This window comes from Eucalyptus grandis, chromosome 3 (genome assembly GCF_016545825.1).
Source record: "Eucalyptus grandis isolate ANBG69807.140 chromosome 3, ASM1654582v1, whole genome shotgun sequence".
NCBI lineage: Eukaryota > Viridiplantae > Streptophyta > Magnoliopsida > Myrtales > Myrtaceae > Eucalyptus > Eucalyptus grandis.
In genome coordinates, this window is record NC_052614.1 from 27,419,914 (window position 1) to 27,434,707 (window position 14,794).

Below are 14,794 nucleotides of genomic sequence, written 5' to 3' on the forward strand. Positions count from 1 at the left end.
CTCTATATAAAAAAATTATAAGTAATATTATATGTGTGTGTGTGTGTGTGTGTGTGTGTGTGTAGTTAGGGTTGGTCCAGGTTGGACTGGCCCGGAACTCTTAGGACCAAGGACCAACTTGCACAGTGTTGGTCCAGAAATTCTAGGACCAAGGACCGACCTAATCTCCTTAGAAACTAGACCAGGACCGATAGGATTAGGCCGGTCTAGAGTTGGTCCAAGGTTGACCTTGGACCAATGCTCACCCCTAGTCTCCGGCACCCAGGTTGAGGTTCATGGTAGTTGAGCCCTTGTCCTCAATCCCAATGCTTAGGTCACCAGTGCTCGAGACATGGTCCATCAAGGTCAAGCCCTGGACTTGAATTAATGAAATGAGATATTTTTATATAGTAAAGGGACTGCATTGAACAAATTAAAAATTCAGAAACAACATTACGTATTAGGTTGGAGTTTAGGGATTATATTAAATAAATTAAAAGTTTAGAGACGATATTGCAAATTGGGCAAAATATTAAGAATAACTTGTGTAATTATTCCTTGACAACGCTTGATAAAAAAAAAAGCAAGCAAAAGAAATACCAAAGGAATTAACAAATTCTACAACCTGATTGTTATCCTATTTCATAATAGATTCATACATATGTGCTGGAGATGGTCATGTTAATAAGCACCTCAAAGTTTTTATTAAACATACTTATTGTGGCATTGTAAAAGATTGTGTTATTATCAAACATACTTATTGTGGAATAATAAAAATTATTGATTCCATATGATATTGGAAATTTTCTTAATTGATTGCTTAAGATTATTGTGCTGTCGAGAAAATCCTTGGGAAATTTTCTTAATTGATTCCATATGATATAGAAACCCTATTCGCTTGCCTCGCTTTGTTTGCTCACCTCAGCCTTGCTCACCTTGCTTGTAGCTTGCCTCACTCACCTTTAGCCTCTCCTCTCTAGCCTCATGACTCGGTTGGTGAAATCGCTCACCTCTCTTTGGCCGCCTCATGAATGCAGCTCAACAATTGCAAATGCAAATTCCTGTTGTTACTTTATCTTAGATTTATGTTTAATATGTACCGATGTTCATAGTTTGGGTACTCAATGTCATATTATTGATAGATTTATAATTTGAAAAAATATGTTTGTTTTTGTAAGGAATACAAAAAATGAAACGGAAAAGAAAAATTGGTTGCTCCCAAATTGATCCTGAAATTAGACCAAACCCATAGGGTCAATCCAGTCATTGGTTCTAGGCTTAAGAGGGTTGGTCTCTGGTTTCAAAAATTGAGAACCAACACTGTATGGGTTAGTCCTTGGATTAGATGCTGGATTGGCCCAATTCGGACCATTCAAACTATGTGGGTAATAAAATATTTGTGTGCGTATCAATTAAAGAAGTATCAAATTCTTCAAATCTTTTCAGCCACTTGGAATAGGGAATATCATCAACAAAAAAACTATTTGGAAGAAGTAGTCACATTACGAGAAAGATTGTTTAGTTGAACAACCTCTAGTTCAGAAGAGTTGGATTCCATATCTTGGTCAGGTGGATTGACCATGAATATTGATGAAGTTACTGGTGCAATAGGAAAGGAATCGATGGTAGGGATTGAGAAGGATACAGAATATGAGAGGCATACCGAATCCGATTCGATGTCAAAGTTGTTTGGAAAACCTATTCTCGATGGAAATAAGATTTGGTCTTTCAAAGTAACAAGATCATGTTGTTCTTCTTGATTGCCCAGATCTCTCGAGAATGATTTTAATGGATTTGACAGCATCATCTGGTTTGGCTTTTCCTTTATAACAATCGAGGATTCTTCACGCATCTTCTCTCTTCCCTTTTCTTTCCTTATTCGATCCAGTTCTTTGAGGCAATTTTGCATTTCTGCCACATCTATCTTATCTTGTCTAGTGGAAGCTTCTGTGAGAGTAGCAAAGATGGACTTTTGAGATAGTGGAGGTAGTGAATGCTTTATTTGCAATGTGGTCGGAAATGGGTTTAAAGGATTGAAGCTTCACTCTTCAAGGAGTTGGATTTGTCTTTTGAGCTTTTCTATCTCCGCCTTGGGGCTTTCGAGATGATGATATCCCAAATGTTCTCTGGATTCTAGGGCATGAAGCCTTTTTGGAAGTCCGAAAGCATCTTTTTGGTGGTTTCATCATACCTTCGAAGATCTCGTCGCACATCTACAATTTTGGAGTCAATTGTTTTGAACACATTGTTGTGTGCCAAAAGAGTCTCCGATTGCCAATTCATGATGGCTTCAGTAACAGGAGTTCTTTTTTGTCTTCCATGTTTGTCCATATTAGTGGGGGTAGGTATTTTGGGAGCATGTCGATATCCGCCTTGTGGGTCAATGAATTATTCTGGGGCAGGGAATGAAAGTTTAGAACTTTCTCGAATAAGAGGAGGAAAATCTGTTTCTTGAAACATGGCAATGGAAGAACTAGGTAGTGTTTCTTCTGGAGGCTTGAGTGGGTAGGAATGCTTTTTTGCCCACTTTAGGATTGGCTTACAAAAAAGGGAAATTGCTAGTTTTTTATATGGGGGAGGTGATGGTGGTGGATTTGGTGAAATGGAGGGTGGAGCAGTGAACTCTAGTGGTGGAGTTGGAGCATAAGAAACCATAAATTGTAATTTATTACACTCACCAAGAGCATCAATGGAGGAATCTCTATCCAAGTATCTTTGGTATATAGTATCCTTTGATTTCTTGTGTTTCCGTCGGGGTCTTGCATTTGGGTCTACTTCGTCGGGAGACTTTGTACAATAAGAGTATTGACAAAAAGGATCCTAGAAATGGTGACCATATCGGTCCTTGTAGTAATGGACAGGGTTTCATTACTCTGAAAATATTGGACAAGCCTTTTGGGATCTGGCTTGGACACTGACTCAGGAACACAAGGTTCAATCATGAAGAGGGTCTAGAAGATAGAAGGATTTTCTTCATTTTCCTTACCAAATTTGATGAAAACAGTGCCATCTTTCTTTCTGATGAACTCGTAGTTTGAGGACTGGAAATGCTTTTTATTTTGATGTAGCTTTTCATAGTTGGTAATCCAAGTTTCTAGAAGGAACTTGGCCAACTTCTCTTTTGGGATTTGTCTGGGAGCATGAATACAAGACGCCTGATCATTCTGCATGGAGATGAATAGAGCGTCTTCATTTCCATTGTAGAAGTTCAAGTCAAGAGCATGGTTCTACACTCGATAAACCATTTAGTAGTGCAGTGTTGCTACAATAGAGTCAGCGGTCTGAGGAGCTCCAATGAGCTGGATTTGGACTTTTAGAAATTAGAGTAGTTGGGGGTCTGAAAGAGCGATATTAAAGTTTAGATATAAGGTTACAAAGACTATTCCAACATTCAAAATGGTTTGAACAATGCCAATATAGGCATGTTGGTATTCTAAGAATTTGGTATCCAATAACATTATTCTGGCCACGACTGGCAAGCCTTTTCGACCATGAAATGTAAAAGCAAGATGAACAGCTCCATAATGGATGTGAGGGTATCCCTGTTGGGTCCATTGCCTTAAAAAATTCTGGCGGAATTTGAAGAGTGACTAAATATTCCTTCTCAGTGGCTGGAATGGGATGTTGGTTGAACTTGGAGGATTAGACGTACTCTTTTCCTTCATTTGGAGTTTGGCAATGAGTTGTCAAATGGAACAAATGAGAGAAAATGACGAAGTAGGCTTAGCAAATGCAAAATAAGGGTTCATAAGGGGAAGTTGAGTTTTGGAAATTTTGGTTTCATCACTAAGAGAGACTTCATAGAGATAGTCAATCTTAGAAGCATTTGACAAACGAAAATCTGAAAGGATTGAGAAAGATGGGGAAAGATGGGGATGAGGTGAGAGAAATAGGGACTTTTAGTATCTTTGGTTCAATCATAATGTGAAGAGATCTTCTCAGCACTAGATTCACCTACTGAGCGTATGGAACATATATTATTACAAACGAAACCATGGGCTCCGATACCATGAATGGACCTAGGCTTAAAACCAGGGAAGTCGAAGTCAGTTTTTTGCAGGTATGCCTTCCCACTATTGGTGAACCTCCTCATTTAAGCCCTTTAGGGATAGCCTTTTAGTAGGAAACCACTCCGAATTTTAGCTTAGAGCCTAGAGTACTTAGAAATGCCAAGATTGTAATATTTCTAATGATTCGAGCTGCATTTCTTAGAGGATCATACCAGACTGGAGAAGAAGAAGTGTTTAGAAAGGCACTAAGAGTTTTAAAAAACTCACTTTACTTCAAGGGACTTTGCTCAACACATTACATTCTCATTGCCTTTTATAGACATTAGCAGGTTACAAACAAACAAGGACCAAGCTCATGGGTCCTAAAATAGACATAGGCTCCAGAAAATCCGATCGGAAATTACTCTCGAAGATATGAACAGTGACAATGAACAGTAATTTCCCTAGCCTACTGCTACAATGATTCGCTACAGTCAATGGTCTCTTCCGTCACGAGCGTTGTAGTCATAATCTGAATCATCAGAGCTACGTTCTTCTGCCGGAAGATGTTCCTCGTATTTCTTCTAAAGTTTTGTAAGTCGTTCATAAGAAGGAGCATTCCACATGTTTGCCTCGTTTGTGGAAGATGCTTCTTCATGATTCCTAGAGGATCCTATAGTGTCGGCAGACATGTTTGGCTAAGGTCAATTGGATGGTTGAGCATAGTAAGATGTGTCCATCCCTAAAGATAAGGACATGGTTCCTTGATCATAGGGGTCTTGAGAGAGAGAACCCCCCATTGTGCATAGGGGTCTTGAGATGATTGTGCAGAGTCATCTGTATCTGTCATTTTTTGCTCATGTGATGATGGGGTTGTCCTTGCGGCTTGTATGAATTCTTTGAGTGCTTCTTTGGCTTTTGAGGTAAGGCTATAATGATTCCATGCAATTGGTACATTATAATTCCATATATCTTCACGAATGATCTTGTTTTCTTGGCACAAAACTCTTTGGAGTTCTCGGTACTAGTGTCCACAACAACCAACGGGACCTGGGAAAGATTTGTAAATCCGAGCTTCCTTAAGGTGTGCCTAAGGTTTATAAGATGTGGTTCCTATACTTTGTGGAGCATTGGTAATGATACCATTTTTCTATACAAAAGCCCATGGTCATCGGAAGAACAGAATATTGTGGATCTCAAGGTCTGGTCGGATAGTTCTTAGTTCTTGCTATAAGAGATGCTTCCAGTAAGTGGGATGATAAAACCAATTGAGTAAAGCTAAGAGGTTTCTACCACTTTCTTTTCAGTATTTTGTTCTAGCCTAAATATCCTGGTTAGTTTAGCAAGGAACATTCTGGTGGGAATTTCGATAGCTATTAAGTACTTATTGGTTAAATACCATAAAAACCATTGTAGTAGATCGAGGAAGTCATCTTCATTCCAGATTAAATGGTGTATGAACGAATAGCTGGAATTTAATCCAAAATGATAAATAATTGAACCTCCATGGAGTTTAAATAGATCTGTGTGGCATTGCACATCAGGCTTTCTAGATTTTTAGTGAGGCTATCATTCTGAATTTGTTCAAAAATTTCCTGGGGGTATTGCCAACTTGACCAATCTTGTATCTTTGATCTTATACTTTTCATTGTGGTGAAAAGTATGGAAAGCATGCCTCATGATGTACATGTTGATTTTTGCTGGTGTTTTTGGTCTTGACAAAAAGTCAGCAAGCGCATTCTTCTTTCCAGCAATGTGTTTGGTTTCAAAATAGTATTTTGAAAACCATTTAGCCCATCAAAGTAGTTGAGAATGTGGAATATGCTTTTGTTTGAATTTGGTCATCTATGGAAAAGATGCCATGTCCAATTCTACCAGAAAGTGATGGCCGATGAGATGGAATTCAAACTTTTTTATTTCATTTTTCACCGCCAATATTTCTTTAAAAGTGAAATGATAATGCATTTCAGCCTTGGAAAACGTTCCACTTTTATAAGCATAGAAGCTTCTCTTACCATCAATTTCTTCAAATAAGATGGTTGCCTAATATTCATCGTCCGTGTCGGTTTGGAGGATCCTCTTTCTTGTTGATGGGATTTGTAATGGAGGAAAAGTCTGCATAATTTCTTTAAGTTCAGCAACTGCTTTAGTCTAAGGTTTTCCTTAAGGTAGGGGATTTTTCTTCAACATTGATTGCAGTGGAATAAGAGCAATGTGTGGAAAATTGCTCTGACCTAATTAATTATTCCAAAAAAATGCTGAACTTACTTTGTCGTGAAGTTTTCTTTTGGAAATTTCAGCAATTCAAGAGCAATGTATGGCCTTGGATAGTATGTACCTTTGTTAAGGTGCATATCAAGAAATTCAATTTTCTTTTGGGCAATATTTATCTTTCTTTGAGAAAACATAATTCCATGCTCCTTTACAATTTCTACAAACTGCCCAAGAAGTTAGCTGTGGGATTCCTCATTAGGGTTATAAAGCAAAATGTCATCAATATATACTATTGCACTTGACAAAATTGGTTGGAAAATTCGACACATGGCCTTTTGGAATGAGGATGGGACCAATTTTAATCCAAAAAAGGAAGAACTTTCCATTGGAAATGTTGGTTCGGAATACGGAACCTTGTCTTGGGTCTATCTTCAAGATGGATACTCAGTTGTCAAAATCTGGCTTTAAGATCGAATTTGGAGTAAATATGGGCTTTAGATAATCCGGTAAAGAGGGAACTTCTGGAAGGTAAAGGGAACTTGTCATCTTGAAGGAAAATGTTAAGAAGATGATAATTTGTCACTAGCCGCATCTTTCCTCTGTTTTTCTTGGCACGCTTATTGACATAAATGGTTCCACAAACCCATTGAGAATTTGAAATCTCAATAAGGCATTATTGCAATAGTTTTAAGCATTCTTCGAGCCGAGACTAGGTGCTCTAGCTTCATTCTCGTGTAACTTACCTTAGTTGGATTGATGTCTTCATTTTTTTTTTAAAGGGAAGTCGAACAAAGAATTCCAGATTTTTTCATAAAGGATGGGGACACTTTTGAGAGAATTTAGAATGGGATTCTGAATAGAATTCTAACAATTTCTGCATAATCGGATCTAACAAATTCATTTGGATGGAAAAAAGTCTTTGGATATTGACAAATTCAAAGAATTGATCCTAATACTTAAGACATTTCCAGGAATGATACGAAATTGAGAAATCTGAGTTATGATGCCCCAACTGATGATCGGATCTTTGTTGGGAATACTAGATCCAAAAAATTTTGTGGTTATGGAGCATTAGGGAAAAAATTGAATAGTTACTGCGGTGGTTTTTACATTCGTAGAAAAAGTATTTCTTGAAGCAGAATTGAAATATCGAACACAGAAAGTTTGATATTCTTCAGAAAGAACTTTAGTGTCTAAAATTGAAGAGCTTGCACCAGTATCTATGAGAGCAATGACAGTGATGGGTTTGACAAACTTTGATGTGATGATATTGAAAAAGTATTTCTTGAAGCAGAATTGAAATATCGAACACAGAAAGTTTGATATTCTTCAGAAAGAACTTTAGTGTCTAAAATTGAAGAGCTTGCACCAGTATCTATGAGAGCAATGACTAGTGATGGGTTTGACAAACTTTGATGTGATGATATTGACAGGAAAATGGAGACAATGAATTTGGCTGGAAAATATGTCAATATTTTGTTTTGAAGAAGTAAGAGATATGTAAAAAAAAATCTTCAAATTCTGAATCTGAATCAGTTTCACTAGGGCTTTGGTAACAAGGGATGACTCAAAGAGTCTGTTTATATTGTTCTTTATCCACGAAGAACAGAGATTCGATATCATCATTTTCAAGTGAAATGCCTGTTTCAATTTTTATGTGATGTATCAAATGATTCTGATATTTCTTGCTTGGGGGCATTTTTTGGCGAAATGGCTCTTTTGATTGTAGATGAAGTATCGAGTTGATTTCTTATGGCATGAACGGTCTTTTCATTTGCGTAAGAATTGCAATTTCTTCTTTTTCCGGAAGTGCTTGGATCCATATATGGATCTCTTTTATCCAGGATTTCTTAAAGTGTTTCTTCTTTCTAAAAGGCTTCCCACAAGAACCATCACAATCTCGCTTGGAGCATTTGATCTTCAGCTCCTGGTGTGAATAGGCTCTATCAAGTTCTTTATTGTCCATGAGGTAAGTTTAAACCATTCGGCATTTCAAACACAAATCATCAAGGCACAAATGGATTTCTTGTTGTATCTCTTCCAAAGGAATATCCATAATTCTTCTCTGTCTGTTGAGAAAAGATTTCTCAACTTGTTCGGTGTTATGCCCTGAACCTCGAGCACGTGCCCATCCCTCGGTGGTTGGTAAAATTGCGACATCTTAGGACGCATCGCCGACCCATTCATTTTAATGCACATGCGGAAGCGAAATAATTACCCCTGACAACAACCAACACGGGATAGAAGAGCAGGAAACAATTTCATAACCAAAATACTTTTATAAACAATTGGGTTTAGGTACAAAAAGATCGGTCCCAAAAGAAGCTGTCCTACGACCTACTCGTTGAACACATTCACCGATCATGCGGTCTCCACTTCAGTAGGCTCCGGGGCTTCGAGTCCTCAATCTAATGACCTAAAAAGTTTAAGCCTACGACGGGGTAAGACAATGTCTCAGCAAATTCACCCCCTAAACTCCGACTAGGAAGGAAATACATCTAGAGCAGTCTAGGCACACAAAACAGATGACTTACCTTGCCTCAGTTCCCTCATGTGTGTCAGTATAATTCATATACCCAATCGATCAATACAATCAATCAATCAATCAATCGATATCATTGATACAATCACTGCAATCAATTCAATCTATTACATCAATACAATCGATCCATCCATTCAATCAATTCAATCAAATTCAATCGATCACAAGTTCCAATTCAATTGCTGCTTGCATGAGTTGATGTACAATAATGCTCGCACAAGCTGATATAAATAATTATTACTCTCACAAGCTAACATACGATATTGCTCATACAAGCTGATGTACGATATTGCTCTCACAAGCCGACATGAATCATTCCTCGCACAAGCTGACGTACGATATTGCTCTCACAAGCTAACATGAATCATTGCTTGCATAAGCTGACATATGATATTGCTCTCACAAGATGACATGAATTATTGCTCGCAAAAGCTGACGTACAATATTTTGGTATAAATATCCAAAATCACAATTTTTACTCAATTTGCACAATTTAGCATTCAATTGCATAAACGAAGCATACCATTGCAATCGGTATGAAATTCCGATTACGGGCTATCCTAGTATAATTTTCAGAAAATATTAAATAATTAAATAAATGCCAAAAAATAATTAAATAAATACAATTAATTACCAAAAATACCAACTTAAGCCGGAAATGTTAAATTGATCATCTAAACGGGCCCAAAAAATTTCCCAACCTATCTAGATAAATATCACGATCTATCTAGTCCCTAATTAGTCTATTCTAACCACCTAACATGCATAATTGAATAATTAAATCACTAATCCATTCTAACTAACCACTTAAATCATACTTAGCATAAACTAATCACCCCCTAAGTATCATTAACTCACTAAGTAGAGTTTAGCAAGTAAACTCACTGGTTTAGGGATATGGTGAGTCTACTACAACGGCGACGCGAAGGCGGGCAACAACCGAGCCTACGACGACACCAAACGGAGACCGGACGGGCATTAAAATAGGTCACAAAGCCCAAAGACCTTTGTTGGCTTCAACTTCTGCTTGCGGCTGAAGGGGCTGAACCAAGCGACAGCTAGGCTGGAAACAGCGAGGAGGTGTGCCGGGTGGCTGCAGCGAGCAACAACGGGAACTCTGATGGCTAGATGGACGGCCTAGCAAGCTGCGACGACCTAAGACGACAGTCAGGCGGGCTCGGGCAGTAGCTCGAGCAAGGACGGCACAAGCTGGAGGCGCAGGTGAACGATGCTCAGGCAGGGCCCGGACGAGCGGCAACGGTGCATGACAGGCGGCAACGGCGCACGATGACGGCGGGGGGACTCCGGCGGGCTTGCTACTAGTCTTGGCTGGTTCCTCTGGTTTTCTTGAGCTCACCACTCTTCAACAATGGGGAAATTAGCTGCCGAAGGAAGAAGAAGCTGGCTGCTGCAAGAAGGGGGCCACCAATGCCACAAAAGTCTTCAAATGCTATTCAAAGCCCTTGAGTTCATGCCCCACCACCTTGGTTGTCATCCACAGCCAATTTGCAGCACCAAGGCTTCCTTAACAAGCCATCGAAGTGGTCCAAAAGTTGCTCCCCATAAGGCTTATGAATTTTGGATCAATTCCCTCCAATTCCACCCAATACCACTTCAATACTTCTCCAAATGAGCTCAATTTGGTGTCCATAAATTTAGCCAAGGTTCCCCTGTCCATCTCATGAATTTTTCTTGTCAATTTGTCCAACTCGAATCGCAAAAATGCGACAAAAAGCAGCCCTCTCATTTTCTTGGTCCAAAATAATCTTACTTTTGAATTTTCACCGGAAATCCCGATTTGCCGAAAAAATTTTGGAGGATGATTCGACATTCTTAAAATTAATCATGACATGACAGAACTTTCAATTGCTGTGATCGGGTTCAATTTTACAGTTAATCTCAATCTGACGCCATTTTAGCGTGACCTAACTTACCGGGTAGCTTTTAGAAATTTTTAGCACATTTGATCCGTGGTCGATTATTTTTTAGCAACATTGTACATCTTCAACACATTGACGACTTTTTGCTATCGTGAAAATCTCAAAATTTCAAATGTGAATACAGAGTACCAAAATGACAGAAAAATCGGTCTAGTGCTGATTGACAAGAATTTTGCAATTAGGTAGAATCACCCACACTTAATCACATGGCTCTGTCGAATTGGCCTATCTCCGGTCTCTAATTGATTTTTAATTGTGCCGTAATGACCCTTGCAGATTAGAATAGTCGAGCAATCGATTCCTGGTCGAATTCTCAAGTTTATTGCGTTTATATTCCTTAACAATTTCACATGATAGGCTAGTTATCTCGTGAGTAGCCAACTTAGAGAAAAAACTATAGGCGCATCGATGAAAAGCCCAACTTATTTAATCGAAAACAGATTCTGAAAACCAGGATGTCACACTGGGATAATTCTTTGGGAATAGAAGTCAAAAAGACTTGCTTTAGGTTTAGATCAGCTCCAATACTGTAAAAAAAACTTGAGCATTTCCCGATAATGTTTATCGAGATGTCTTTTCTGGAGAGAACAACATCTATTCTTTCGAGCTCATGAAGGTCAAAAGGTTTTCCAATGAAAAAATAGTATAGGAGAGTAATGGCATACCTAAAGTCAGGTGAAGGTAGAAATTGAACTTGGTCTTGTTCTGTCATCAATTGTCACCAATGCTTGAGGCTACCCGTAAACTTTGTGACAAAACAAAAATGGACATCATACTTATCTTGATTGGTGAGAGCAAGTCCTTTCACCCATTTGCTTCTCTTTATTTAGTTAAGGGGAATGAATTCAAGATCATATTCCAATTCCATATATTTCAATCTTGTTTTTTGATTAAAAAATGTTTTTTTTATGGAAATTATCTCATGTCTTTTCTATAACAACCATCTCTTTATCAATCTCGACAAATATTTTATTACCCACATGGTTTGGATCACGAAAGGAATTGTCAAGAATCTTGAAAAGAATATGCGATGTTCACTTTATATCTTCATGTATCAATTTTTGGCCTTTCGAATTCATTTCTTAAATCCAAATGTTGATTATTACCCCACACTAGGAAAATGCAAATGATTTACTAGAGTAATGATCGAAGACAGTGGTCTCGAGAGTCCAAAATGCTCAAAGGTCTGAAGATTAGTAGACGAAGAAGCTAGAAAAAGATGAATGCAAAAAGTGTTGAAAAAAAATCGAGAAGGCATGAAAGCGGGCGCCGCCTATAAGTAAAGGCAAATGGCCAGAAGAAGGAAAAAAAACAAGGAAAAATGTAAATAAATCTTAAAATAATGCAGGGGCGAAAAGACCCACGTGTCTAGTCCAGCAGATGGCGAGAAGCGAACCTTTAGCATGTCAAGCCAATATAACTGACAATTAAACCATATCAAAATGGACTCTCAAGGCCAATGAAATATCAAGAGAAAAGAAGATTTTTAAATGAAGAATTATTGATAATAATGCCGAAATAATCACTAATTTCATGAACCCTTTATCAATGAATTTTGAGCCTAATAATTTCTTTTGTTTCTCAACCCCTTTCTAAATCTATATTATGTCTCTTATAAAGTCTCTTCAAATTGGAATATCAAAGTTGACGTATGAGCTTCTACAATTGAAAATTCCCACTCGAGGAAGTGAGGGCAAATTATCTTATTTCATCTTTATGTTTCTTGGCCTGTAATCCTAGTGAAGATAATGAATGAAAAGTATTTCCTTTTTTAGCCACAAAATGCTTATCCATTGTCGAAGTCCGTGACCAAGCATACATCATGGTCTTTACAAAGGACCACCCTGATTGGTCGTTATGTGTCTACTGCGAACTTTTTCTGGAACCTTCGAAACTGGCAGTGTGAGGTGAATTGGGTGTTCATGATCATTTCTCACATTAATGATAGGGATCAAATAGCCTTATATGGACATTAAGTGAAAAGCCCATCTGACTAAGAAGTTCTCATTTGACATTTTTAAGTAACCCTTTCGACTAATTAAGATCATCTTGACGATGACTTTTCTCTTATGAGAATTTGATGATTGATGATTTCTGCTAAGTCGAATGATAATTTCATGACAGTAAATGTTTTCAAACCAAATGAACTTAGCTTGACATGTTTTCGCAATCAGTGCTCTTCTATAGCGATTCATGCCCAGTGCATTTTCATGATTGGGGTGTTTCCTCAGAATCTTTAGCACGGCGAGCTTCAATAACGCAGGATGTCTTCATCAGCATGGCAAGCTTCTATAGCCTGAGGTGTTCTCTTCCGCCACGTTCGCAGATGCAACCTCGGAGTCTTCAGTACGACGAGCCGGGTGATTTTTTAGAATTTTTCTAAATATGCATTATTTATTTAAATATATAAGAATATAACAATAAATCAAAATTGGCAACTAATTATTTCATATCAATTAGAAAAAAGATAATTATCTAACTTGAGGATTAACTTTCCAAATTCAAACTGACGTAATCGGACTGCAATCGCAATCATAGGGCTCAACGGCGAGGGATCAGCGGTGGTGCTTATTACGATACAACCGTTCTCGACAAGAAGCTGCAAAATAGTGACAAATTGCCCTCGGGTTGGCATCTGGTCAGCTGATTCGTGCATGGGCGAGCGATTCCGGGATGTAGGGATGTTTTTGTCGTTAAGTATATGGGAATGGTGTGTGGGAATGGTGTGTGGGAGGATGAAAATGCAAATTGCAAGGATAGAAATGATCGACCCTGAGGTATAAAGGATGCGCCACCACCAAAATATGAAAATCGGGATTAAAGAAGTTGATCACCAAGTCTTAAAGGACGAACCATCCGCCAAAGATAAAGGAGTTCGGGATAGGAGAAGCTCACCACCATGGCCTAATAGAAAATACACCAATAAAGAATAAAGGGCTTCTTGACTCATCACTGAGGAATAATCCACTCTCTAAGGATAAAGAAATCAAAATAAGAGTTGTGCACTCTTCAAAAATATTCACTCACACAGAGGAAATCTCAAGTATTTTCATTGATCCAATTCATCTGCCATACTATGGAGAGGCTTCCTCTATTTACAAGAGGAATTCAACTTAGGAAATGGGAATCTAATGAATAGGAATGAGAACTACCCTAACATTAAAGATCTAGGAACCCAGAATGTTGACTCTTGAAAATTTACATAGCATTAAAGACTCCTAGGAAAATAGAGATGCATTATGTCTTGGGAACTTGCAATCTTGAGCCTTGCCAAATTCGTGCTCCCTCCTTGACCAAAAGATAAATACTCCAAGACTTCATCAAATATCCAAGAAAGTTGTTCAAAATGGCCTCCCATTGTTATGTTGTTGAGAAACTTCAAAATCGGCAACTACTAAAGCATACCAAGAAACCACCGACTAATATATCATATCAATAACTTCGAAAACTCATTAATCATTGGTATCAATATCTTTGGCAAGAATGGTTCGGTACAGCTTTAGTTAAAAATTTCAGTCTTGACCTATTGAAGCACGTTATGCTCAAAGTCTATCTTGGCTTGAATTAGCAACAATGATGGCGCTGATGGAGTTAAGTCGGATGCTCCCGCATCATCAGCAGTGACGTTGACGGCTGTGGGCGACCCTTGGCTGGCCTGGGCTCACACTCGGCACAGCCACAGCAGGTCACGGCAATGTTGCAGAGGATGATGGCACGGGGCTCGAGCAGCAACTCGGCGTCCAGGGGCAACAACTTGCCACCGGGACTGTAGCTCGGTCTTCGTTGGCTCAGCGGCAACGGACGGCGGGTGGAGCGTGCGGCTTTGTCGTCAGGGCAGGGGCAGTAGCTCGGCACGGTGTAGGGCGCGGCGGCAAGTTCAATGTCCAGGGGTAGCAGCGGGCGTGGCGGCGAAGCAGTGAGTTGTCGCAGGCGACTTGGGCAAGGCGGGAGTGAGGCTTAGTCAATCGGGACAATAGTAGGGACGTCGCAGTCAAGGCAGCGGCGCAGTTTTCGGGGCTCGGGACTCCGCGACTCACAGTCAGTTCGGGCAGCGAGCTCACGACGTCAAGGCTGGGTGGCGAAGGGAGCGACGTCGCAGATGGTGAGGGCACGGTGGTGACTGAGGTGGG